Below are 26,405 nucleotides of genomic sequence, written 5' to 3'. Positions count from 1 at the left end.
ATTTTTTTTTTTTCTTTTGTGGAATAGTGAAGCCATGTAAATGGATGGGACTCGCCTTCGGCATTCCCCCGTTTCAGTAGAATCAGCAAAAAGCCGATTACATCCTATTATAAACATGCACCACACAAGTAAAAAGATGAGGAATACCGAAGAGTGTAGGATTTCTCTACCCTAGGGGGCTTTTGGTACTTTGGTGGGTTTCCTCCAGGACCTGCCGCTCTGCCTATGGAAACACGTTTCTCGTATAGATACACACATCCTTTTTGCTTCCGTCCTCCTTTGCTCTCGCTCTCTCCCCCGACCCCTCTTCCATCAGAGGGGAATCATATCACATACATGTTACTGACACCGCTTCTTAGCCTGCTTTGTTCTCGCTTTCACGGGACAGGTGCATGTTCCCAGGCCAGCGCATATGTGTCTATTAAAATCCTCCTGTCCCCATATATATGCAGTTCCCGATGATTTAGGAAATGAATAGGAACAAAAGATATTCCAATAGCCCCAAGGGAGAATCTAGGAAAGGAGGCACTTTTACAAAAGACTTAAGAAACTATCTCCCTTGGTTAAAAGATTACTATATGTTTATTTATTTGTTTATTACTATATGTAATATACTATATGTATATTACTATATGTTTATTTAATTATATGTTTATTACTATATATTACTATATATATATTTATTTTTTAAATTTTTTATTTTTTATAAACATATATTTTTATCCCCAGGGGTACAGGTCTGTGAATCACCAGGTTTACACACTTCACAGCACTCACCAAAGCACATACCCTCCCCAGTGTCCATAATCCCACCCCCCTTCTCCCAAACCCCCTCCCCCCAGCAACCCTCAGTTTGTTTTGTGAGATTAAGAGTCACTTATGGTTTGTCTCCCTCCCAATCCCATCTTGTTTCATTGATTCTTCTCCTACCCACTTAAGCCCCCATGTTGCATCACCACTTCCTCATATCAGGGAGATCATATGATAGTTGCCTTTCTCTGCTTGACTTATTTCGCTAAGCATGATACGCTCTAGTTCCATCCATGTTGTCGCAAATGGCAAGATTTCATTTCTTTTGATGGCTGCATAGTATTCCATTGTGTATATATACCACATCTTCTTGATCCATTCATCTGTGGATGGACATCTAGGTTCTTTCCATAGTTTGGCTATTGTGGACATTGCTGCTATAAACATTCGGGTGCACGTGCCCCTTTGGATCACTACGTTTGTACCTTTAGGGTAAATACCCAATACTGCAATTGCTGGGTCAAAGGGCAGTTCTATTTTCAACATTTTGAGGAATATATATATATTGATTTATGTATACTGCATTCACATTAATACATTTTAAAGAAAAAAAAACAACTTGAAAAAGCTGTATATACTTCATAATCATGCCGTCCAGGTACAGTCATTGTTAACATTTTGGTATGATTCTTTCTAGTCTTTTCTTTCTTTCCTTTTTAAGATTTTATGTATTTGTCAGAGAGAGAGGGAGAGAGCACAAACAGAGAGAGTGGCAGGCAGAGGCAGAGGGAGAAGCAGGCTCCTTACTGAGCAAGGAGCTCTCTGAGGGACTCGATCCCAGAATCCTGAGATTATGATCTGAGTTGAAGGTAGATGCTTAACCGACCGAGCCACCCAGATGTCCCTAGTCTTTTCTTTCTATGTCCATATCATAGATCTTTTCTTTCCTGGCTTTATATCACATGGTCCTAAATATATGGTAGCCAAGGACATTAAACCCTGTTCTCCCAAATGGAAGTTTCAATAAAAAGTTTTGAGGTCGGCTTGAAGATGCAAATATTTAGAGAAATCACCAAATGCTGACTTGAAATGCTTCATTTATAAATGCAGTTACACATGGATATTTAAAACTGGGTAACATGAAGAATCTCAAATTTAGAAAGATTCTTTTTTTTTTTCCACTTTCGCATTTTATACTGACTCTACGGGTATCTTGGATGTCTGTGCTTTTATCATCCACAGAGCCCTTTGTGAATTACCTGGCAGAGCTGTCCGGGTCGCAGCCTTTCCATTTTGGGGTCTAACTTGTTTGAGATTGAGATGCAACACTTTTAAAATCTGTGTACAATGTTATTTCTGGAAATTGTATTCCAAGCCACAAGTACCTATTTACATAACATTAGGTTAGTCTTTATTCGTCCCATAAGTGTGTATTAGTGATCTCTACAACAAAACTACTTACTGCATTGCTTTTTAAAAGTGATCTTTAAAAGCTTGTTTACAATGACAGCCAACACTTGCAGTTGTGAGGTCGTAACCCCCGGAATAATTACTAAATCCCTGTTAAATTTCTCTATCTCCTTTTTGCCGATTTTGGCAGGTGACCTCTTTAAACATCCCAGACTAGCATTGATTGAGGTCAGGGAGGGCTAATGTGATTTCCCCAAACAGTACTTTGTTGTTTAAAATAAAGTAACTAAGAGAGAGTGCACTTAATAGGAGACTCTTTCTAAGAACTAGAATTTAGAGATTTTTCTTGTTTCTAATGGATAATTGTGGGGAAAATCCTCAAGATTAATGGAAGCGTGGTTTTCCAGCTTTTGGCTGTGCCCTAATTTATTTAATCCTTCCCCCGTTGTTGGACAGTTCAATTATTTCCACTTTTTTTTTTTTTTTTTTTGCTATTATAAATAACAAGCCACTTTCTTGTACTTGTATCTCTGAGCCCATTACAGATTATTTCCTCTGGACAAATTCCCACAGGGTCAAATGGTGTAGATATTTTTAAGGGTCCTGATACAGTATGTCAAATTGCCCTTCAGAAAGTTTGTGTTAATTTATAATCCCATTATCAGTGAATAGAGGTGGGCACTTCATAGTAAATGCGCAACATTTCTAAAATTGATGGGAAAAATGCTTCTTCGACTCATTGAGCTTTTTGTAGAGTTATAATTTATTGGAAACTTAAGAGTCCTTAGAACTCACAAGTCCAGCTCATTTCCCAATGGGCTTGCATACCTCTTTCAATTAGAAGCGCCCTCCCCCAAACGGAACCCCTACCAGGATTGGGTGGTTATGGTGCTAGGTCTCCTTTATCTCAGCCAAAATCTGCCATCCCAGAAATTGCACAATTAAGCAGATATTTCTTGAGCCTTCCATTATGCACCTGGCCCATGGTAGGTGCAGCTACTCCCTGGAACTGGGGGAAAGGGAAATTGAGAGTAATGAGTACTGGCGCTGGCTTCAGGCACTGTGCCACGTGCAACTCCATGAAGCTGGGGCTCTTCTTGTGTATTTTGAAGATAGAGAAGTTGAGATTCAGGGAGCTGAGCATAGACCTGTACACTGAGGTGCTGGGATCAAACTCAGGTCTGCCTGGGGTTCTAAGGCTCTGTATTGTCTTCCTAATGTCTTCTCTTTTGGAGCTGCTGAAAACAAGTCTACCCTACTGGGGTGGAGGCTCCCGCTGTGTCTGGGGAGCACACCTCCCAGAGTTGTCAGGACAGCCCTGATCTCTCACCTTCTGCTATGCTGTCCCCATAAGTCCACTGGTTGTGGTGGTTTGCACTGAGTGGACTTGGTGAACACAGACCCTGTGCAGACCCCCATTAGAGTTGGCCAAAGAGCAAGCCACAGAAGATCGAAAGGAGGAAGGGACACGGTGGCCATTACTCTTGAAGGTCATCCTAGAAGGAATGACAGATGCAGAGGTGTCCAGTGGGTCTCAGCTTGTCCCTCCCTCTCCCTCTGTGGTCAGCTCTTCCCTCTGGCTGCCTCCCCCGCTGACCTTCAGCTCAGCCCCCCAGCAGACGCTTGGCTGCTGACCCATGGATTTGGGAGCTCTGCTCCAGCCTCTCCATCAGCTCCCCCTTCATGATCCCACTTTGATGCTGGATGCACCTGGCTTCTCTGGTTAGTGGCTCCTTCTCGTGTCCTCCAACTTTTCCTCCCAACTTTTGCCTCTTGCTCCTCCCATAATTTGTGTAAGGTCTGATTCCTATAATAGATGGCTTCTCTTAAGGCATTCACATGGATTCTGCTCCCATGGCTGGATGCTGGTGGAAGTGGTATTGCATGACTTCAAACCTAGGCCTCAAGAGGTCTGGCAGCTTCTGTTCCCTCTTTCAGCACCCTGAGGCTGTCCTGCTTGGGAAGAAACCCAGCTGGACCGGCCAGTGGCTGAGAGGCAACGTGAAGGAGAATTGAGGAGGTCAACACAGAAAATGAAAAATAAGAAATATAAAAATACGAGAAATCATTGCAGGGGTATTTTTTGGGGGGCAGAGAAGATATTTTCTTGAATTCTCTTTAGTGGATCAATCTGCCATTATGCTGCATTGCACAGTCAGTTAAAATTACACTAAGTGAAATTTAGTGTCATCTGATGAGAATAATTAAAAATTTAAAGTATTTATCAACTTTATTTTTTTTTAAAGATTTTATTTAATTATTTGTCAGAGAGAGAGAGGGAGAGAGAGCACAGGCAGACAGAGTGGCAGAGGGAGAAGCAGGCTCCCTGTGGAGCAAGGAGCCCAATGTGGGACTCGATCCTAGGACGCTGGGATCATGACCTGAGCCGAAGGCAGCCGCTTAACCAACTGAGCCACCCAGGCATCCCTAATAACACTAATAAAATTCGTCACTTTTGAGTGTGCTAAATATATATATAACAGAAAATTTACCTTTCCAGCCCTTTTGAAGCCTCCAGTTCGTTGCAAATGTACTTAAAGTGATTATCCTCACTATCCCTCTCCTGAGACTTTAGGTCAGCCCAGTTGTGTCCCCGTCACATACCCCCTCCCCATTCCTCCTTGCCTTAGGTAGATTTAAGCCACTCAATTTGGGGCTGCTTTTTTTTTTTTTTTACCCCACAGTAGAAAACCGAAACACTCAAGAGTAGGAACACTTAAAAGTATTGTCAGGCCACACTTGGCCTGTATTTCCACAGGACAGAACTCTTGCTGGGCTGAGTGGAAGCTGCCTGTATTAGGTCAGACCTGTGTTCTCCGGCCTGCTCCAGTCCAAACCAGGATGCTTCACCATTTGCTCTACAGGCTGCTTGGCACCTGGGCATCTGAGTTTCAACCTGGGGTCTAAATGGATGATCACCTCCTATGAGTGGGCTTATTCTTCTGTTAATACAATCATAGAGTTCATGCTGAGCTCAGTATCTTCTAACCCCTTGAGTTTTTCCCACAAAGTCATCCCGTGAGATCTTAGGCATGATGCTTATGAGAGGCTACAAGGGCTTTGGTGATCTCTCCACCCCTTCTTGGAACCAAAGAGAGAAAGGAGGCAGGGGCAGGTGAGTGCCTGTTGGGGGGAACTTGTGATAAAGGCAGAGGTTTGATATTAGGACCAGAGGGTCGCTCAGATCCTGGCCTGACAGCCTCTCCCCCAGCATTTCCAAGCCTCAGTGGTGCTGTCTTAGCTCAACCTGAACTCCTGTTGCCATGTCTGGGTCTTCCTACCTGGCCATTGGATTGTGGGCTTCAGGAAGCCAGGTAGTTTGTGATTCATCTTTGAGTCCCTGGAACCTGACATGCAGCTGATCTTAATAGGGGTTTGTTGAATCAAATATCTGTAGGAAGAAAACCCAAAAATGTATAGAGGAATTCTGACATGGAGGGTGCCCAGAGAGAAGGTGCTGAGTCCCCCTCAGGAGAAAGGATCTACCAAAGGAGCTGGGTCCAATTCTCTCGGCCTTGGAGCTGTCAAGATATACACTTGAACCTGGAATGGCAACATAAGGGTTTGCTAGCCCTTTCATCCCTTTGTTGTCAGATATTTGTGGGATGCCTACTGGCACTGAATGTAGACCCCGAAAGTTCTGCAGGGGCAGGAAGTGGCGACGTGGGCACAAAATGTTGAAAGGCCTGACCCCTTCTGTGAAAGTTTCAGGCATGGGTGGACATTTAGACTGGGGTGATCAGCCCTATCTTCGTAGTTAAATAGGCATGAGCTAGAATTCTTGTCCAGCCACTTGTTAGCTGGGTGCCCTTTGATGAATCTATGAGCCTGTTTTGTCACCTGTAAAATGGGGAAAGTGCCTATCCTCAGGGCAATTGTGAAAATTCCCTGAGTGATTTATGTGAAATATTTGTTGCAGTGCCTGGCTTATCTAGCCCTTTGAGAGGTGATGGCTTTCTTGTTACCGTCATTCGCGGGAGGGGAAGTCAATGGGCCATGGCTGGGGGATGAGTATCAACCTCCTGGTGAAGATGAGGTAGCGTCATGGGGCAAATCATCACGTGGACCCGAAGGCGGGCCACGTGGATCTGCAAAGCTCTGGATGCTTGCTGGCTATCTCATGTGGCTGGACATAGAGACCTCCATGAGATTGTGCCTACCTTTGGTCTGAAGGAACTGCTACTTTGGGTCTCATTCTAGCCAAGATGGGTGGAATGAGTAAGTGGAAGAGACACAGACAGACATTGGAAAAGCCTCCTGGAATGGGGGGAAGGTCAGCCTTTCTGGGCGTGGGCAGGTGCTTATCAGAAAGTTCAGAGCCAAGCCACCCATGAACCCAAGGCCGAGGCATGAAGAGGGAAGTCAAATGGAGCCAGAGGTGGTGGTTAAGAATGGATTCTGATGACATCATGGGAAATGGTCTCCTGGTGTCCAGAGAGATGGATGGTGCCTACAGGGAGCGGACCCGGGCATGTCTCTTCCTGTGTTGCTGATCACCCGTGGGCATGGCTCAGTAGGCTGTGGGTACAGCAGCCCTCACCATCCTGACATCTCTGGGCCTCTCCAGATCGCTGTCCTGGGGAATGCAGCTGGAGTGATGAATGGAGAGTGAGATCCATGGGTAATCCTGCAGCTCATTGGCTCCTAATGGGGTCCTGCTGGTCACTAAACACTAAGAATGCATTCTCCCATGCCCTGCAAGCAGGTGCTTTGCTCAGACATACATTGAGCCGAACTTGTGTAAAGGAGATATGCGGTCCTATGCCTGGCTGCCTTGTCCAGTTCACAGCAGGTCTGCTTGGCGAGAACTGGCCTTGGGTATGGCTGGGGTCAAGCTAAGGCATTGTCTGGACGAGGCACATGAAGAAGAAAGAGAGCCAAGGGTTGTCCTATTTTTTGCCTAGAGTGTGGCACCTCATGTTTGGAAATAAGGAAAATCTTCAAGTCCAGCCGGTCCCCCAAGCTTGTGAGCTCTGCAGAAGCCTCTCCTTTCTCTCCGAATCCTCATGGATGCTGTGTTCTGTGTCCTGTGTCCAGCTCTTCTCTCATTCCCGAGCCCCAGAAGAGAGGGAGGAGGAGCAGTGTCCAAATCAGATCATTGAGCTTACATGTATCACTTCTGGGACCCTCCAGAGCCCAGTCTCCCTTCTCTGCTGATCTCCTGGTGTTCTCAGCACACAATCCCCCCACCCCCACCCCAAGGCCCCAGGGAGGAGGAAGCAGGCTACCCAGACTACCTGAGTAGATTTCCCACAGCAGCTCCCAGGACATTTCCTCGCTTTGTCCATATTGACTGTAGAATTTGGGGGCGCGGGGATGTTTCCAGCATCTGATCCTCCTCTGTTTGGAACCCGTGGCTTAGCTTTTGGGACTGGGTTGGGCTCTTTCCAGCCCCAGAAGCCTTGGCTGGTATAGATGTGACCCAGTTTGCTGGACACAGCTACATGAGACCTACCCCAAGACCTGAGTCAGGTCTTCGCTGATGACTTTGCAGCCAGATAACTTTTCTTTAGGCCATCTGCCCCCTTCTTCCTGCCTTCCTCCCTAATTAACTTCATTAGCAGTGATGATTCAGGGGGTCCCTCTGGCTTTCTGTGCTGCCCAATCACCCACAGAAGCTTCTCATTGCAAAAAGCCTCCGTTCTCTCTTGCCCCAGCTGAGACCATTCAACCAGTCTTCGTTCTAAACACAAGAAGGAGGCAGAAGGATCTCTCCTGCCCTTTTGATGCATTTTCAGAAATTAAACTTCCAAATGTCTGCCACTTTCCACAGGAAAGAGATACCCATCCAGGTGTTGGAAAACAGCAGCCAGAGGTCAGGAAGCCATGGCCTTTAGCCGCTGGGTGGGCTCTGGTTCAGGGTTTGAGAGAATTTCTCTTGTTTTCATCAATTCTCAACTCCAGAGACCTACTCTTTTTATATCTGGGGGCCTCATGGGGATCTCCCTTCCTAGGGATTAATGCCAACCTCTTTCATGAATATCTTTAGCTTTCATTCTTTGTGGACACTGTGGTGGCCTTAAAGCTTCTGTTTCTGTGCCCTTTTGGGAATCTTCCCACCTTGCTGGGGAGAGGAACCCTAATTAATATTGATTTCCATTAATCTGAGCATCTGGCCTGCATTCCTTTCTCAGCGCTCTGCAGAGGTCCCTCTGGGATTCTTCCTTCCCACCTTGATCAGCACCAGCACTCCATCACCCCTGTAAAACTTGCAGCTTTCTGAGATCACATGACTCTCTAAGCAGCCCTACCTTCACACCACCTTTCCCCACCAACTACACAGCTGCTGACTCCAAATCTCTTAGTTCTTAGACTGTGGTCTGCTCACAGGACAGGGGGCCAGCCAATGGGTGAGAACTATCTTTGAGTCAGGTGTTTCCTTCTTTACCAATTAGCTGTGGCCGGGTGCTGATGGGGTCCTGTGATACAGAACAAAGTTGGTTCCACTCAGTAGAGGCTCCTGGGGGCTGATGATGATGGCTACCTTTAGGAAAGGAATACAGGCTAATCATGCTCTCCAAACCCCAGCAAACCCAGCCAGGCACTTACCTGGATCTCCTCCCCTTCTGCTCACAGGAATAGGGCCTTGACCCATCTATGCTCCCAAGATAGGAGGGTAGTAGTGGCAGCTGCCCACTTAAAAAGACTCAGAAAGGGACATGAAAGAGTGGTTTTGGGGGGACCCTGGATAGTGCCACCCCTGCAGACAATGCCCCTCTTGTAGGTTGTGGATGTGATCTTCCAGTGTCTACGCAGAACACCTGCAAAGGCTCAATGTCTGGTTTAGTCCTGAAGACCAGAGGCGCCTACGAGGAGGCCTGAGCAGCAAAGGGCTAACTTTCGGAGTGGAGTTTAAGAAGGTGGGGCTGGGTTGAAGGACTGATGACCCTCGCACCCACCCAGGTCTCCTCCTGCTGGCTTCTCTAGGAATGGAGACATCTAGCCTGAGGCAGAAGACTTCCCTTCTACTCACCTTGCTTTCTTTCAACCACTTGCTCACACAGAGGGGCTGAGGCCGACCCTAGCCCTTAGGGGAGCTGAGCAGGAATTCTAGGTGAGCTGGAGGAAGGGGACACCCCAGACTTTCCTTGTTCCAGGCCTGGCTTCTGGTACAGAACGCACATGACTGCTGGCATCGTCTTTACCTATCTGAGATATTCTCAGTGGGTGACCAGTGTGCACAGAGGAGAAAGCTTTGGTCTAAGAAACAAGGACATGGGTTCTAGCCCCAGGTCTTCCAGCTTGCTATGTGATCTTGGGCAAGTCACTTCCCTTCTCTGGGCCTCAACTTTCCCATCTGCATAATGAGAGGATTGGATGAGAGCATCTGTAAGAACCTACCTAGCTCTCTCACCATCACCATCACCATCACCATCACCACGAAATTGTTAATGTCTACTGAACATTTTCATGTACCGTGTGTTTGACCTGTGTTATCTCATTAGAACCTGTCAGCATTGTTAATCTTTCTCAGAGGAAGAAAAGAAGGCTCAGAGATGTTAGGTAGTATACCGGGATCAGACAACCAGGAAACGGTGGGGCCTGTCTAAACCCTGAACTTTGGTGGGCCCTTCTGGTGGCGGATGGAAGCCCAGGGACACCTCATTTTTAAAGTCATTGACAGCCCTTGAGGCTGCCCGCCCCAGTCCCCAGTGTTGTCCCCGCCCCTTATAGTGGAACAGAGCCAGCACATTTAATAAAATCCAGTAGGTTCCGAATCATCTCATCCTGTCATAAGGTAATGGATGGTCCACAGCCCCGATAGTCAGACGTCATGCTGTCCCTGGTCTGCATTTATGTTCTTTAAACACCCAAGCTGGATCAGGCCCTATTTCTTTCACAGGGAGGCCCAGCATCCCAGGAACCGCAGTCAGTCAGAATTTTCCAGGCAGCGACTTTCTTCATAACGCCTCCAACATACGAAATGGCCCTTTCGCCGCATGCAGGCGCCAGGGATTTTTTTCTTAAATTAAGAATTTGATACATTCCTTCAGTTCCCCTCCAGGGGTTACAGAGAGCAGGGAAAGTGATGCCTTGAGCTAATGTGCAGGTGTGGTTATGCATTTTGAAGGAGGTCTTGACAATCTCCAGGAAAAAAAAAATGTCCCCGAATGACCCTCTGTTCTTGGTGAGAAATGCTGGCTTGTGTGAGTACTGAAGGGCCTCTTGTCCCCTGGACCTTCCAAGCCTGTGTATTAGAGTGTCAATGACAAAGTGAAAGGGGTTGTGTGTGCACGTGTGTGTGTGTGTGTGTGTGTGTGTGTGTGTGTGTTGGTTGGCGTAGGGGCACTGATCTGTTTTGAGTGAGTGCTCTGCGGATGATGGAGCACTGCACAGGGAGGTTGAGGGGCTAGTTTGCTAGGTGACTCGTGACCTTGGAGTGTCTCTCATAGGGCTGTTGTGAGCCTTTATCCATGCAGCCTGACACCCAGGCACCTGCATGCAGGCTCTTCTGGGCTGGGGAACCGGAGCCCTGTTTTGGTGAGGACACATCTCCAGTCAATGGAAGGTAGAGGGAGCAGGTCTTACAGAGGGCGGATGACAGAAAGTCAAAGAAATGGGAATTTTGGCTTGGACAAATTACTTGGCCTCTCTGGGCCTCAATTTCTTCATCTGAGAAATGACATAATAATAGTGCCCACATCACAGCTTGCTGGGAAAATCAAATGGGTGCTAATCAAAGTGTATTGCATGTGGCAAAATATTAATTTTTTCACACGAGTTTTCCTTGAAGTTGTATATATTTTACTTAAATTTTTATATAATTAAATGAATAGACTTTATTTTTAGAGAAGTTTTAGGTTTATAGGAGAATTGATCGGAAAGCATAGAGATTTTCCCCTATATCCCCTCCTCACTTTTCCTTATTGTGTACATCTTGTGATGGTGTGATACCTTTGTTATAATAGATGAACCAAAGTTGAAAGGTTATTATTAACTGAAGTCCTCAGTTTATATTAGGGTTCACTCTTTGTGCTATACTTTCTGTGGGTTTTGACAAATGACACCATTACAGTATCCTACAAAGGTAGTTCCAGTGCCCTAAAAATCTCTGTGCTCCTCTTATTCATCCCTCCCTCCTCCTGAATGCCTGGCAACCACTGTCTCCATAGTTCTGCCCTTTCCAGAATGCCAGATAGTTGGATCATACAGTACATAGCCTTTTCAGATTGGCTTCTTTCACTCAGTGATTTGCATTTAAGGTCCCTCCATGTCTTTCTGCGGCTTGATAGCTCATTTCTCTTTATCACTGAATAACGCCATTGGCTGGATGTGTCACACCTTACTTCTCCATTCACCTGCTCTACTGAAGGACATCTCGGGGGCTCCAAGTTTGGGCATTACTAATTTTATTACCCTCCCCGGGGTGTGTGTGTGTGTGTGTGTGTGTGTGTGTGTGTGTGTGTGTGTGTGAATGAGTGTCATGGATTGAGGGCGGGCAATTTAGTGTCAGACTCAATGGCTCCAGACTCTGCCGCTCTCTAGGTGATCTTAGAAAGTTATTTCAACTCTTCCGTCTTCCTCCTCGGAGAACTGAGGATCTGGAAGGTCAGAGCGCGCCCCACAGACCCATCTACACGGTGGTGGCTAAAAACGAGTGGCAATTTCACTCAGGTAATGGTACAGGTGGGTGGGCTCCAGGTCGGCAGAGGGCGCTGCCACACTGGGTAAATTCAGGGACCCCCCCCAACCCGCCACTTCAACGCCAGGCTTCTACAGTCGCTCTGGTGGCCCTGGTCTCAGTCCGAGGCCGCAGGTGGAGAGAGGGTGGGGGGCTCCACTTAACTGCCTCCGCCGCCCGGGCGGGCAATGGCGCAGTCGCCTCTGCGCACGTGCTATTGGACAGAGCCTGGTCACGTGGCTCTACCTCGCTGTAAAGGACGCTGGGAAATGTAGTTTGGCCTCAGTTGTCATTAGATGGGGGAGAAGAGAGTTTGGCGGGCAGCGGGCAGTCTCTGCCAGGTGATAGAACCCATTTCGTAGGTTTCTGATGAGAATTAAATGAGAAGATTTGTGTGAAGCCTGTAGCTTAGTGCCTGGCGCATAGTTAGTGCTCAATAGGTGTTAGTGTGTGCTGTGATTATTCACTAGGGATCAAAGGGTATTTTCTGAACCAGAAGCTTTGCAAAGGGATCTAGTTCAGTGGGTTTCATAGTGTGTTCAGAGACCTGGGGCCAGGGGGTGGGGTCGGGTGGGCACGGAACATAAAACGACCAGCAGAGAGTCTGCCCACCCTCCCTCCAAACTCGGCTGCTTCTTACCTAGTTCTTGTACTGGTTTTTAGATAAGATTCAATCCTGGAGAAGGGGCTTTTAAAAAATCACTTGCTTAGGGCAATTCACCAAAGTCACACAGTGGGCTCCTCCACCTCCCCAAGGGTCCCAACCGTATCTCAGCCTGTCATTTGGTTGGGGTTCTTCAGGGCTGGGCTCCAGCTTCATCCGGACCCCCAGAGGAGACATGAGCAAGGATGACCATGGGGACAAAAGAGCCAGGGAGTCCCCACAAGCATGGGCTGAAGTCAGCCTGGAGCTCATCCCATCAGCCAACTGTCTCCCAGCTCCCATGGGACACAGGTCTGGCTTCTGGGTGTGCACATCTCAGCAGGGTGTGCAATCCCAGGCAGGACACACACTTCCCACCTGTCCTGGGGCAGGGCTTTACTCCCAAGTCCAGGATTTCACATCTGTGCCTGATACATTCCATCCTGGCACACTGGCTCCGTGCCCAGGGTACCAGGCTCTCCAGATGGTTTGAGTGTGGCTTTGCTGTCCCGAGTCTGTGCTTTGTCTCCGACTTCAGGGCCTCTGTGAAAGTGATGAACTTCTCTCCTTGTCACGTGTGCTCCCAGGAGGCTACGGAATGGGTGTCAGGAGTATGGGCTTGGGATCAGCAGACCCAGGTTCAAATTCTGGCACATTTGTCTCTGTGCATGTGTAACCTTCAGCATTGCTTGTTCTCTCTGGCCTTCAGTTTCTCATCTGGGAGATGGGGATAATTGTAACTTTCTCCAAGGGCTAGTGTGAGGATGAGCACAATCATGTTCATGAGTCCGTGATAAATGTCAGCTGTTGTGAATTATTTGTGATACTAGCCAAGAGAGAAAGTTTAAAATACTAACAATGTATTATAATAGTAATACAGACTTGTTATAAAACACCCTGAAGGATGTAAATGAAAGTCTCTTCCTTCTCTGGTCTTCTCTTCCCCATACCCCCATCTCTCTCTCTAAAGGTTCTGCTTCCTCCTACCATCTTTAATGAGCCATAAACCCCTGGGTTACAGTAAAGAAGCCTTGTTACACATGGCCTTATAAACTCCTCACTTGGTGACCCTATCAACCTTTCCTCTTTCACCTTTTGCCAATCCTGTCTCCTCCCCTGCCCTCTCCTTCAAGTTCCAGCCACACTGAACTGCAGGTCCAGATGCCATATCTTTGCCTGTGCTGTTGGCTCCACTTGAAGTGCCTGTCCTCCCGTTCTTTCTACCAAGCTCCTACTCACTCTTCAAAACCCAGTCATGCATCTCTTCCTCATGGTGAAACCAATCTTTGATTCCCCACCTCCCTTTTGGTCCACACCATCCTACTCTGGAATCATTTGATTCATGTCTCTTGATCCCTATACAGCCCCTATAGGGTAGGGAGATGGGTCTTGCCTCTCCTCCTCCCTGGAGCCCAACATGGGGCCTGTCCAGGAGCCGGTGATCAAGGAATCTTTGAAGGATGAATTTTTTGTAGTTTACATTTACTTAATAACCAAGACCCTTTTCTGGGGTCCAGCCTTTTGATTCTAATTTCCCTTTTGTCCAAGGGATAACAGAACTGGGGCCAGCCCCAGGTCTGTGGTACTGATAGAGTCAGTTCCCTCTGCGCTGGTGAATTTAATGAAGTTAATGGTTAAGGAGATGTAAAGGGGTTTGTCCTCGGAACAACCACAGTGTGGACTTAGTCTTTGGGAGGGCTCCCTTAAGGGGAGCCATTAAGAGAGAAGGACAATGTTGGCATTTCTCCTTCCTTTGCAGTATTCCTCTGGAGAGACCCAATTGGAGGGGTTCAAGCTCCTAAGGGTTTCCCCCCAGGGCCTCTCAGACTGGGATCAGTGCTGTGGCTTGAGTTTGGCCGCAGTAAGAGCAAGTACAAAGGTCTAGAACCTTCTGTAGATACCCAGTGGTTCAGTTGCAGCCTAAGTCTCTACAGAACTTTCTGCAGCAACTTGGACAGAGGGATGGAGACATATGCCAGGTTGGCCTGGGTGCCTCAGCTGTGCGCCTGTGCTCTGTCTACCTGTGTCATCTTGACTAGTCTTTGGTCCTGGGACAGTTAACATGCCTTCTGTTGTGCTCGTCCCTCCCCATGCCCGTCCTGCTGTTTCTGCACATCCCAACCCAGCTCATATTTCAAGGCTCACTTCAAACACTGGCTCCTCCATGAAGCCTCCCTTGATTCTCCTCACCTCTCTCCAAGCTAGGATGAATTGTCCCTCTTTCAATTTCCAGGACACTTTTGGCATTGATGACCTCATATTATTATTCATTTAATTTTTAAGTTATAAAAGGAATGTCTATTTATTTTAAAAGTCAAACAAAAAAGAGATTTATTTAAAAAAAAACAAAATAAAAAATCAAAGTAATTAAAAAAATCCTATCTTTCCTATCTATCTAAACCTATTTCCTTTAGCCAGTAACCCTTGTTAAGGGTTTGGGGTGTTCTTTGATAACTTTCTTCATGATTCATGCTCTCTTTCTCTCTCTCACACACACATGCGCATGCATCCACATGCGTGAACTGTGGTAGACAGCTTCTGACATGCCTCTTCATGACTTTCACCTCCTATCTTCATGCCATGTGTATTCTCCCCACCTTGCAGTCAAATGCTCTACCACTGAGCTATACCCCCTATTCTCCCCACCTTGAATGCAAGCTGGACCTAGTGACTTGCTTCTCCTGAATAGAATATAGCAAAATTAATAGGATTCACTCCTATAATTGGTTGCAAAAAATACCAACATCTGCCTTCTTGATATTTTCTCTTTGGGTAGTCTCATGTGTTTGCTCTCACAGACAAGGCCACCTGGCAAAGAACTGAAGATGGCCTTCTGGTCCACCACTGGTGAGGGACTTAGGACTTCTGACCAAAAGCCCTGAATCAGCTGAATTCTGCCAACAACCCTATAAGTGAGCTTGGAAACAGATCCATCCACGGTCAAGCCTTCAAATGACCACAACCCTGGTGGGCAACTTGCGAGGAACCCAGAGCCGGAATACCCAGTGCCCAGATTCCTGACCCACAGAAACTGTGAGATAATATATGTGTGTTGTGTCAAGCCCCTAAGTTTTGGGGGCAAGTTGTTACATAACAACAGACAGCTACCCCAGCTTATATGCTGGTGCTTTTATTTCTATAGGATAAATTCTCAGTAGTGATATTGAATAGTCAACGGGTATACACATCCTAATTGTTAGCACATGGAAATATTGTTCTTTCCAAACGATTGTAGCAATACATGGGCTCCCACCAGCCCATGCCCTTCCATCTCCATTAGAACCAAATATTATCAATCTTTCACAATTTTTGCATCTCCAGTAGGTGAAAATGGCACTTTGTTTTTATTGTCATTTGCATTACTCTTGCTACTAGGGAGGTTGAGCACTTTTCCTTCTATTTATTGTCCATTTGTATTTTTTTACACATTTATTGAACCCCTACTGTGTGCCAGGTACTTTATATTGTTAAGGGGTTCATAGGACATGGATCTTGCCTTCAAAAAGCTCACAGCTTTGTTGGGGGGGAAGATGAACATAAAAATACATGAAGCGGTATCATAGGTGCTAGAATAAACATTTGCATCCACTGTTCTGGGAACACAGAAATAAGAGACCAAGAGTTTTGGGGGCTGCTTGAGAAGATGGGTGGGGGAGAGGACACTCGAATAGGATGTCAAAGGAGGGGCAGAAGTTTGTCAAAAAGAAAGGAGTAGAGCATGGGCAAAGACCCCAAGGCATCAACAGACTGGTGCTCAGCAAGGCCAAAGTAGGGGGAGGCTGAGTGGTGGAGAGGAGGAGGAATGGGGCTGGATATGACATGGAGCGGATCTATTATGACTGATCATGAGAGGTTTCAGAAGCAATGCTCAAGCATTCAGATACTGTCATGTAGGCACTAAGGATCCCCAGAAGATTTTTCAGCTGAAACATGACATGATGGGTTGACATGATTTGGGCTTAGTTGTGCACCTGCCATATCTCATTGACTAGAAGACATGGTCCCAAGAGTCTACAACAGCTTGATCCACATAGACCTGTGGACTGAATGAAAAAACAGGTTCTGACCTCTGGATGGGCCTGGCCATGGTAGGCTGGAGACATCTGTGTGGTTGAGTTGAGAGCCATAGGCTGGGACATATGGGATTCAGGAGGCAAGAGGAGAGGTTCTGGGACCAAAAGATGATCCAGGACCATGTCCCGGGCCCACATGGGGCCCCTGCACCTGACTCCTGGCTGGACCATTCTTGGTGCTTAGCACACACCGTCTTCTTTCCCCTGCAGCTCCTGAGCAACATCCCGAGGCATTGCCCGTACCCCCCCACCCCCGCAGATAGATGGTTTCCTTTCTTCCCTCCTTTGCCTTGGCATCTCCTGCTTCCCAACTAGCCATGATGAAGGTGGCAACCATGCTCCTCATTATTTTTTTAATAAGGCTAGATGTTCTCAAGGAGGAAAGAGGATGAGCTGAATGGAGCCATTCATATTTCTTCTGTGCAACAATCGTCCCCTGACAAATGTAGTTATTTCTTCCGTGCATGAACCCCAATTGATTTTCCCTCCGTCAGAGTCCCTCAGGCGTTGCCAGCCTCCTAATGGTAACCGATGAGGACACATCGGGCTCCCATTGTTAGCGGGACTGCCAGTGGCCTCGGCATGTCTATGACCTACCCAGTGCAGGATGAGGACAGTTCTGCTAACAGTAATGAAAGCTGTCATCTGTTGAATGCCACTGCGTGCTGGGTACCACGCTAAGTGCTGTCCACGTGTAGTCTGGTTCAGCCTTCTCACTCCTCCTGTGATGCCTGTGTTATTACCAGGCCCACTTCTAGGTGGGGAAACCAAGGTGTAGGGGGGTTAACTAACCAGAGCAGTGCAATGCGGACACTAGAGCAGGGCGAGGGGCCGGGATCCTCAGCCTCTGTAGGGAACCCCAGAGCCCTGCAGATTTGTGTCCACGTTTTAATCAATTTGAACCCTCCATCCTGGGTTCTCATGATGTGCCCTACAGGAATGTGTCTTCAGATGGTGCCGAGCTGGCCATCAATGCAGTGTCTCTGCATGAGTCCCCCCTCATGGGTACCAGTGCAAGGGGTTGGGTTCCTGCCCTGGTGTTTTGTTCAGAGTCAGATAAACAAGGAAGCTGGTCTGAGCCAACAGTCTTGATGAGTTCCCTGAGCCATCAGCATCATCCCGGGGGGAGGGGGTGGGGCTGAGTGTTAATGTTGCAGGAACAGGGGTCCTGGAGGAGTAGGTGGGAGGCGGGAGATTAGGGTCTGTGGTGAGTGCTGGAGTCAAGACCTGGGAATCTTCCCTGGGCCTGGGGTCCTCATATGGATTGGGAGGAGAAGCTTGAAGGGTCTTCTGGGGGCAGTTACATTTGTGTTCATCCATTTCTGATTTAGCTCTTCTTCCTTTCCTCTCCCCTCTGCCCTCTTCCTCCAATATGAAGACAACATTATTGTTTTTCTGAACAGAAAAGTTTATGCTCTTTGTAAAAAAAAAGTATAAAAGTTTGAAGACGAACATAAAAATGATCCATAATCTCCCCCCATCCACAAATAGACCCCTTGACATTTTGGTGTATAGCCATTCGGAGCCTTCCATGTTTGCCAGAATGGACTCAGGTCATGCACACTTGATCCCCTAGGAACCTCTCTCTCTCCCTTTACAGCGAACCATGGAAATAGCCATAACCCAGAAATAGCCATGTTGTCACTTGACATGTAGTGTGGGCTTTCATTGTTGGCTGGATCTTCACTTAGGTAGATCTTACTGGTTGTATATCTTTCCTAAAACATGGATGTTTGAATCTCAGGAACCAGTTCTGGTAACTTCTCATGTCCCCCTGCCACGGGTTTTTCATTTTGTTCCTCTCTGGCCTTCCCCTGGACCCAGGGACTTGGGGTTCAAGGTGGACGGAGAAAAGGAGAGAGAAGCTGTGTCCTCACAAACCAGAGAGGGAGAGAGGGAGCCTTCCAGGCATCAAGCTGGCATGAAGCCCAGACGTGGGTGAAGGGGACATTGGGAGGCATTGCCTGTGCAGGCAGTGCTGCTCTGGGTGATGGACAGAGCTTTCTTGGGTAACTTGACATTCTAGACGAGAACAAATCCCTGGCCCATGAGGGAATGAGATGTCAAACTTCCATTCATCCATCAAATATGCATCTACATCCATTCTGTGTGTCAGGCTCCGTGCCAGGCACTGAAGATTCAGAAACGAATAAATCATGGTCTGTACAAAGTGTTGTAAAAAGATTCATGGGAACAGAGAGGAAGGAAGGACAGCGACCTCTCTGGGGTGCTTGGGAGGAAGGCGTTGGAACCAGGTGAGGGAGGGGAGGGGAGTGGAGAGGAGGAGGGAGCTGGAAATTCCAGTCTGGAAGAAGAGCCTAGGGGGCAGTTCAGTGGAAAAGCAGAATGCCCAGCTGACATGGAGGTGGGAGTGAGAAGGAGGAAGGAGGTGGATGGAAATGTGTTAAGACGGACTAGCATCCCATCCTAAAGCGTGTTGAATATCAGATGTCATGCTTAGGGACTTAGCCGGTGGGCCTTTGAAGGGTTTGGAGCATGCAAAACATCTGGTCCGACAAAGATCCCTCCCAGCCATTTCATGGAAGAAACTGGGGCCAGGGGACTAGGCAGAAGGCTCTGCATGGCTGGCGGGAGAGGTAGAGAGGGATAGAGCCCAGGCACACCTCTTGGGGGCGAAGTAATGAGACGGAGGGGACTGGGTTTGATGCTGAGCAGATGTGAGGGCAGGGAAGGTGGGGGGAAGGTAAAGATGAGGGGCAGATCTCTAATTGTCCAGGATGGGAGCCTCCAGGATCTCCAAAACCAGGGATGCGGAGGATCAGGGTGAGAACGGGACACAGTCAAGGCACCCTTGTTGCGTGCTGCCTGGGGTGGGAGGAATCAGCCATTGAGCACTTTGTGTTTGGCTTAATGATTCTCACAGACCCCGAGGCTTACTGTCAAGAGGGACATCAGCCCATCCACCTCCTCACTTTATGGGTGAGGGCACTCCGACTCAGAGTGGGGAGCTTTGGGTCCAAGGTCACACAGGAAGTCACTGGAAAAGCTGAGGCCGCATCCCAGGCGCTGTGATCCCAGGACAGCCTGGTCCCACCACCAGGTGCCGTGACCAGGTGCAGAGCAGCCATGGGGGCTGTGTGGCCTGTCACACCTGGCCGGACTCTGGCCCCTGCTTGTGGCCGGCAGCCTTGGGCGGGTCCATCATGGCTTCTGAGTGTCAGTTTCCTCAGTGTGACTGTAGAACTAATAGTCCTTGTCCCACAGAGCAGCCATGAGGTCTGAGTGAGATTTGGGAGAAAGATGCCTTGTCTTGTCCTTCTACCGTGTGACTCCTCTGTCCCTCTTCCTCTCTCCAAATCTTCGCCTCACCATTTCCAGCCTCCAGTCTCCCGTTCTCAACTGGGAGCTCACACATTTCCTGAATTGGCCAGGATTCATATGAATGCAAACTTCCTCACTTTAGCAAGTTTCTTAACTTCTCTGGGACTCAGTATTCTCATCTGTAAAATGGGAAGGATAATCCCTAACTTCCCAGGATTTGAAGGTGGGGTGTGAAGGAGACCCTGAAAAGGCGCCTCCCACGACGGCCAGCCTGCGACACCTGCCCCATGTCACCTCAGCCATCTCTGGCCTGTGACCCCCCCTGAACTCCTAGGAGGCGTCGGAGAAGCGGTGGCTGTCCTCATGGGGGATATGCCAGCATCAGAAATCCTGGCAAGCTTGAGACTGGCATCTCCCCAGGCCCTCCGGGGTGCCTGAAGCATTCTAAAAGGCTTAATTAGGAGAAGCATTCTCTTCTTTGCTGTGTCTCTTTTTAACTTCTTTTGCTTTGATTTTTTCATTTGCTACTAACCATGTATGAGTTACCTGCTGCTGTGATCTGTACGTTAAATACGGCTAACTGTTCAGCGTGAGGAGGAGGCCGTGTTCATTTGTGCAGGTTTTTTTCCCCCCCTTTCTATTAATGAAGACAGAGCTTTGAACATGCACTGGGCTCTTAGGTAGTCTTTTGGGCTTTTTTCTGTCTCAATAGGATGGGAAGAAACTAGGATGGTGAGTGATCTTGGACAAGGTGGGTCAATGCTCTGGACTCCTGGATTGAATTTACTAGACATGATCCACATCTGTTTCTCGAAAGAGCAAACTGCCTTCTCACACCGAGAATAAAACCAAACCCCTTAGCCTGTTTCATTCTCAAGGACTTTGCCCTTGCTGTTTCCTCTACCGAGAATGTTCTTTAGATAATCCCATAAACTTGTCTCTTTATTTTCGAATAAATACTGTTCATAATATTACAATGTTATAAATATTACTTTAAAGGGTCTGATGTGTTTGTATTGATTGGAATTGTCTGCAGTTATGATCTTTCGATACATGTACTATGCAGGAACATTTAAATATCTGATAATAAAATAAGGTACCAATAATTCTAATACTGAACATAGAATAGTTCTATCTCAATTAATGGTAAAAACCAAAAACACTGGGTGCCTGGGTGGCTCAGTGGGTTAAGTATCTGCCTCCGGCTCAGGTCATGATCCTAGGGTCTGGGGATCGAGTTCCACGTTAGGCTCCTTGCTCAGCGGGGAGCCTGCTTCTCCCTCTCCCTCCTCCCCACTCATGTGCTTTCTCTCTCTCTCTCTCGCTCAGATAAATAAAAATCTTTAAAACAAACAAACAAACCACTAAGTTTATCTTGGAAAAATTGAATTCAAGCCATTATTTTACAATTTGGAAAGTGAGTGATCCAGCTTTAAGATGATTTTCTCATTGCTGAAGCTGGTTCTGAGACTTCTCTTATCTCGTGCATATGACATGCCTTGGAGTCAGCACCAGGCAATTGTCTGGACCCACCTAGCACTCCCAGCTTCCTATTTTCAACCTGAGTTTCCTCGTGGAAAATCACCTCTGGCATCTTTCCAAAGGTGGATATCCACTGATATCAGGTTGTCCCCTTCAGCTATGCTCGAACCCTCCTCCTCTTCCTTGCAGGCTGTTGGGGTCACTTGGGTGGCCGTCACGCCAGCGGTTTCCCCAGCCAGGGAAACAGCGGTGCTCAGAAGCTTTGAGTGGCCAAATAGTATTAGTCAATGGTTTACCATCAGTCGATGGTAAACTTGCTCATTTACTAGGTCTTCCCGAAGTACCATATATCTAATCTCCTTCCCCGCTGCTGTCCCTTTCCTCTGGTTTAGTTTCCCTCATTGAACTGACCACCCCCTGTCATTGCACTGTGGGTTGATTGTCTCTCTTCTAGACCCACAGGGACTGTGTCTGGCTTCGCTCTCCTTGGAGGCATCCCCCATGCCCCAGGCAGTGTCTGGCCCAGAAAAGATGCTCAGTAAGTGGTTGTTGAGCAGACACCAGCAAAGGCACCTGGGGGTGGGGGGGGTGGCTAGCGATTTCTCATAAGAGCTTTTCCCACCTGAGCCCTGCACCCCAGAAAGACTTTGCCATCCATGGCGAACAAACCACGGGGCAGCTTTTGAGTCTGATGCAGCAGGAGTAGGAAGAAGGGGCAGGCTGTGTGGTTCCCCCCCCTCCCTGCCCCCCCCACCAATCAGGCACACTGATGCTAGGGCGGGGGTCCTTGGGGTCTCCACTTGACCCTCGTTACCCTCATTTGTATACATCTCACGTATATTGAGTGCTGCTCAGTACAAGGCCCTCTTCTAAGGGCCTTGCCTGAATCAGCTCACTCAGTCCTCCTAGCAATCCCGTGAGCCAGGCCTGGATTGTGTGCTCACTTACAGAAGAGGAACTGAGGCTCGAGCGTGGGAAGGGACACACCAGGGCCACCCGGCTGGTAGATGGAAACCTGGGATTGGAACCCAGAGCCCTGGCTCTGGGACCCTGGAAGTTCAAGGGATCTTGTTGTTCTAGGACCAGAGTGGGGAAGACACCTGCCCCACCACACAGCTCCTGGGGGAGAAGCTGGGCTGGCACTCCAGCCTCCTGACTCCAGGGCGGGATCCCTTTCATAGCCTCACACGGTGTGGCACTGGGGACTGAGGAAGAGGCCAGGCCCCCCCCTTGTCCCTGTTTTTCTGCCTCTTGCCCTTTGAGTCTTACCAGCAAGAACGAGGGGGTACAATACAGCCCTAGCTTTCCTGCCCTCAGCCTCTGTGGCTGGGGATCCGGGGTTGATGGTGGGTTTTGCGGGTGACGTCAGAATTACAGCTGCCTGGGTTTAAGCTCTACAGGCTTGAAGCACGTGTTTGCCTATGTGTTTTGAAGGATGCTGTAGACTTGGAAATCACCAGTCCTGGCTGGGTGACTTGGGGGCAAGTTACTCAGCCTCCCTGAGTCCCTATCCCTGCTTCTCTAAGACTGCCTCACTTTTTTCAAGGGCTGTTGTGAGGATTTTATATGATAAAGTGAGTCAGAGCTTCTCCAACTTTTCCACCAAAGCAAAACCTAAGGGCAAAAGTGAGTAAACAGGTACCCTGGGGCTTTGAGGGCGGAACTTGAAGCAGCCTGCTGCTAGCTCACAAGGTATTTGAAGTTAGGCTGCTGCTTAAAATTTGATGTGCCGTTTGCACTCTGTTGCATCCAAGATCCGTGTTGTTTCTGGTAACACAAAGAGGGCTCTAAGTTCCTTACCACTGGGTAATTTTAATGCAGGCAAGGTGGGCCGTGCTTGTCACGTGGCTCTGTAAACTCCCTGGCCCGTGGACAGGAGCCCCGAGGGTGTGTGCCCCCCAGTTTAAGAAGCGTTCATGTGAGAAAAAGTGCTCTCAAAGAGCAAAAAATGCTACGTAAAGGTCAGAGAGTTTTAATGTGACTGTTGGCGGTCGCGGGAAGAGGAAGGTGAGCAAGATGGAGCAAGACGGATGTCGGATGTCGGGAGCGGAAAGGGAAGGTCAAAGAGAGGGAATAGGGCACGGGTGGGGGCCAGGCGCCGGAACCAGACCTTGCCCATCGTTTCCTGGGTTTCCCTGGGCACCTCTGCTGGACCCCAAAGAGGGAGAGGTCTGAGCCTCTATGGTCTATGATTCCAGGGGATTTCTGTAGAGACTGGGAGGTTGGGGGAGCCCCATCCCTGGGAGCTGGTCAGCAGGCACAGGAGCTAAACCTCATCCTGCAATAGTGGGACGGTCCATCCTGGCTGCTGGCTGACCAGGGCTCCCAGTGCCCCACGGAGGCTGCTGGCAGGTCACTGTCACAGTGAGCTGTATACTCATGGACTCCCTTGACATAGGGTGGCTTTCCTGCACCCACCATCCTCCCCAGGGTGTCCTCACACTCACCCCATTCTCCTTTCATGGCTGTGGGGTGTAGTGTGTGAAATCCTTCTAGCAACCACCCTAAATCCTCCCTGCTGGCCCTTTATGTAAATTCTCCCAGGATAGCAGGGGGTGGGGGGGGGGGTTGGGAGTGGGTGGTGGGGTTGTTCCAGAATTCCCCAGGTGGGCATGCAGATTAGGCTCTGCTGTGACCTGGGATACAGGGGTACAGATGCAGACCTCCTTAGCCTCCCTTCTGCTCCTTTTGGTATCTTTTTTAAAATTGCAAAGCTCCCATGCAGAAATACGCACACTTCGCAATATTACAAAATGTCTGAAAGCAAATATTTCCGAAGAATTGTGGGAACACAAGCAAACACCTTCCTTTCTTCCTCAGTTATTTCTGGGCAAAAGCAGATAATGAGTTACCCTTTTCACAATCAATGTTCAGTGGATTTTTGGCTACATTATTCGGAGCAAATATAAACAGGGTAAGTTAAAGGCATGGATTATTGCAAAATAAAATTGGGATACATGAAGCTTAAAACTCTTAATTTTAAAATACTCCTCACAATAGGCTAGAACTTGATCCTCTGTAATTCTTTGCAAACAGCTTTTGCATTTTATTATCGAATGTGTTTTATAGTGGCGTAGGATGAGATTTGGCTCGTGTTTTTGCATAAATATAATAAAAGGAGGCTTCCCAGTGAACACAGATTTGGGAAATAGTGTTTACTTATTTCTCTCAATTCAAAAGAGTGTGAACTGGAAATTTTTTGTTTCAGTAATTTTTTTTTCTTTAAACACAAAGGCTGTGTATTGTTTCTTTCCACAAAGAACACAAGCTAATCTGGGGACAATTATGGTTTTGTATTTTTCTCTGGAGCGCAGGCCCATAGTGTGAACTTGCCAATCAGCAAACGAGGCTCCACGCTGCCCAGAAGGGCTGTGGACTCAGCATGGCAGAGACGGGGGACTGGGGCACCGGGCTCAGGACGGGACAGGTAGGGCCCAGGGGAACCTCTGGAGGGTGAGGGCAGGTGGGGTGAGGGGGACCATTGAGGTGTGAGGCGGGTGAGGCTAACACTTCTCTGTATTTTTATCTCTCCCTTCCAGAGACCTGCTGCAGCTACTGGAAGAGGACATGCTTATTTCAGGGGGTGGGGTGTTGGGGGGAAGCCTGGAATCTCAAAGGGGTCACTTTGGGTCTAGAGCTGGTAGGAGCCTTCAACAAAATGGCAGAGTCTGGAGTCAGCCCGGCCTGACTCAGGTCTGAGTCCTTTCTCTACCGTGCACTAGCTCTTTGACCATGGGCACGAGACTTTACCTCCTTGAGCCTCAAGTTCCTGATCTGCAGAATGGGGTAATAATAGGGCTTATTCCAAAAGATTTTTGTAAAGATTTACTGAAGGAGTAATATATACAATTGTTGAATCACTATAGTGTCCACATGAACCTAGTATAACACTGTATATTAACTATATTGGAATTAAAATAAAAAACATAATAGTAATAATAAGAGATTTCCTGGGAAAAAATACCAAGTAAAGCATTTTGCTTGATGTCTGGCCTATATTGCAGGTATTGTGGTTAGTTCAAGTTAACCTGCAACACCCACACTCAGAGGACTGATTTGACAGGTCTGAACTTGGGCCTCAGTCTTCCTAGAATTAGTTATTTATGTCAGTCTTGATTATGGTTAAGAATTCCTAGAGGGTTGAGGTGCCCTTAACTGACTCAGGTAACTCAAAAACTCAGTCATTGTAGTTTGAAGTACACTTAATTTAATTTCTCTTTTAAACTAGCCATTTATGCCCTACTTTGTTCCTTCCTTTTGCCAAGGTTTTTTTTTCTGCCTGGGAGTGGGAGGGTTCCCCGTTCTTGAACCTTCTTTGTGGCTTTTGGCAGGATTTTCTTTAGAACACTCTTCCTGCAATATGTACACCTCACCACCAGGTGGCAGTAGAGTCCCTGGCAGTCGGCGCCAGGACACCGCGACCATGATTTCCATCCTTGGGAGATATTTAAAAATGGATTTCTATTTATTAAATCAGTTCAATGAGATTAACCTACTCACCACCCCCAACGTTAAGCATGGCAAGCATCACAGCAGCTAATGAGACAAAATACAAAGTGTTTGGTACACTCAATTATCTTTTCTCAGCTAATCCCTAAAAAGCGTATAATCTGGTGCTCCCGTTCCTTCAGAGAAGGCTTTTTCTTCTCCTAACACCCAAGTTTGCTTCAGTTGGTCTCACCACCCCACTGCGGCTTCCTTCTGCTCTGGCTTCTTTTCACCTATTCAGCCAATACATAGCATTCTTCCGCTCTGTGCCAGGCCCCGTGCAGTGTATGTTCGGTCCTGAACAAGCTCAGGGTCTAGCGGGGGCAGGCTTGATGCAGACAGAGCAGGAGGTCCCAACTCCAAATGCTACAGTGTCTGGGTGGGGCACAGAGATGAGTGCCGCAGGTCTGGGGTGAGAAGGGTAGGCACCTGGGGGGTCTCGGCCATCTGGAGCCTTGGGACCCAGCTACTGGGGGACACTGGCCTCTCAACTCCACCTGATTCTGTTGTCAAGTGAAAAGATGGCTTTGTATTGCCAGATTATCCTCTTCTTCAAGAGAAATTAATATACTGATTTTTTATTTTTTTTAAATATATAAGATCACTTACTTTCAATCTATTCCCAGGCCAGATTCGGCCCTCGGGTTGTGAGTTT

The 26,405-nt window shown here is 47.8% G+C and overlaps 1 long non-coding RNA gene across 1 annotated transcript in view; it reads left to right on the top strand.

Moving 5' to 3' along the window:
• Positions 1–25,258, top strand: part of LOC309842583 — a 113,014-nt gene extending 87,756 nt beyond the window's left edge. The window contains exons 2-3 of the long non-coding RNA XR_014299683.1: positions 24,577–24,689; positions 24,802–25,258. This is a non-coding gene — a long non-coding RNA (uncharacterized lncRNA). The remainder of the gene's footprint in view (positions 1–24,576; positions 24,690–24,801) is intronic.
• The last annotated feature ends 1,147 nt before the right edge of the window (positions 25,259–26,405 follow it).

Source organism: Mustela nivalis, assembly GCF_964662115.1.
Source record: "Mustela nivalis genome assembly, chromosome: 10".
Lineage (NCBI taxonomy): Eukaryota > Metazoa > Chordata > Mammalia > Carnivora > Mustelidae > Mustela > Mustela nivalis.
This window is presented reverse-complemented; position numbering and strand designations above follow the sequence as displayed.